The sequence below is a fragment of the Corvus brachyrhynchos genome, unplaced genomic scaffold, assembly GCF_000691975.1.
Source record: "Corvus brachyrhynchos isolate BGI_N302 unplaced genomic scaffold, ASM69197v1 scaffold44, whole genome shotgun sequence".
Taxonomy (NCBI): domain Eukaryota; kingdom Metazoa; phylum Chordata; class Aves; order Passeriformes; family Corvidae; genus Corvus; species Corvus brachyrhynchos.
The window spans coordinates 1,584,725-1,586,429 of NW_008238359.1; the positions used below are offsets into that span (position 1 = coordinate 1,584,725).

At 48.9% G+C, this 1,705-nt stretch overlaps 1 protein-coding gene across 4 annotated transcripts in view; it reads left to right on the forward strand.

The window, feature by feature from the left end:
- Window positions 1–1,705, forward strand: part of MYO7A (myosin VIIA) — a 98,163-nt gene that overhangs the window by 8,051 nt on the left and 88,407 nt on the right. The window lies entirely within an intron of this gene.

Here is a 1,705-nt window from a genome sequence, read left to right on the forward strand (position 1 = left end):
ACAAAAACCCTCACAGGATTACAACAGCTTGCAGAAGTCTTGCTCCAGCCAGCATTAGCAGCACCAAAAGGAGAGAGCCAAGGCCAGACCATTAGGGACTAACAAGAGAGAGGTGAGACAGCTGCTTATTAGGCCAATTTAAGGCTGGAGAAGAGCAGAGGAGGTGCCTTTATTAAAGACATTCTGATCTGGAGTCATAGGCAGAGACTTGGGTGCCCTGGTTCTACTGCAGGACCTTGAGGAAAGTGACATCCTCCCTCGATGCCTCAGTTTCCCTCTGTGTGAAATGAGGATGGCATTAGCCCCTCCTCCATAAATAAGCTGGGATTCAAAAAGGAATAACACAGGATAATATCTCACTGGAGTTGTTGGTAAAACAGTGGCTGAAGTAAAGACTCCTTTAGTGCACACTTCTGTAGGAAAAAAAGCAGAAGTGGATTAGTAATTAATTTACTGAGCTGGGATTAGTTCAGATCTTACCTCTGCCATGTATTGTCTGGGTGGTGGAAGGTCATCTAGAGACTGCTGTAAAATGGAGCACCTCCCCTTAGATTTCTGGTTCCCAAACCTTTGCAACAGGCTCCCCAGATAAAGCTGTGGATGCCCTGCCCCTGTTGGATGGCTCCTTGAGCAACCTGGTCTAGTGGAAATGCTCCCTGCCCATAGCAGAGGGGTTGGAACAAGATAACTTTAAGGTCCCTCACAACCCAGATCTTTCTAGGATTCTGTGACCTTTACAGAGTTGTTCAGATAAGAGACAGAGTCTTTGTAAGTGCCTGAGCAATACAGCCAAAGGGTTACACCTGCATCTAAGCTAAGGGCTAGTGTCTGTGGTTCCACTGCAGGGCTGGCAGAGCCTGGGTGGCTCAGAAGGTTGTGGCCTCCTGAACTTGGCCCAAAACAGGATGTACCATGCATGAATCTCCTCCCAAATTCATGCATTCAGTGCATCAGGCTGAAGTCAACCACCTTGTCTGTGTGTATCCCTTGCTCTATAAATGACAGGGATTTACCTGCCCATGAAGGAGCAGGTCCATGGTGACCCCACTGGCACTTTCTGGTCTGCTCAGTCGAAGCTAGTTGGGGTTCTCTGAGCCATGGGTAGGCAGGTTCTGAGCTCTGGCCTTGGCACAGTGCTGGCCAAAGATCCCAATTTGCTCAGGACTAGCAAGCGGGCTTCCAGTACAGCCCAGCACTGTGGTACTCCGCGGAGGAGAATCTTGAGAGCATGTTCATGTCTCAAATCCCCCCTCAAATCCTCCCCTTTGTTTCAAACAAAGGCTTTGCTCCTAATTTGTTGTCATCTGCCAGGCCCTGTGTGTAGGGGCAAGACTTGGGAGTTCATCTGCAGGTAAAGAGGAGATGAAAACAGTTGCAAACACCGTTCAGCCAACCTGCAAGTGCAGCATTTTCCCTAGATCAGCTCAGCCTGCTGCGTCTGGATTATGCTGAAATTACACCTGACCTCCTTGCAAAAGGATACTTTATTTGATTAATTATTGTGGCAGTTGAAAAATACTCAATCGCCGGTAGAGGTTGGTGCACAAAAGGAAATTGCCCTCCTCGGGAGGCTGTGCTGAGTGCTCTGCAGAGAGTCGGGATCGGATACTGCCGTGGTCCATTGTTCTGCTTGGGCTGTGTGAAAGCACAGTGAGGGAGAAAAGGTCAGGTCTTTTGTTCAGCTCCTCTACCTGCTGGACTTTTC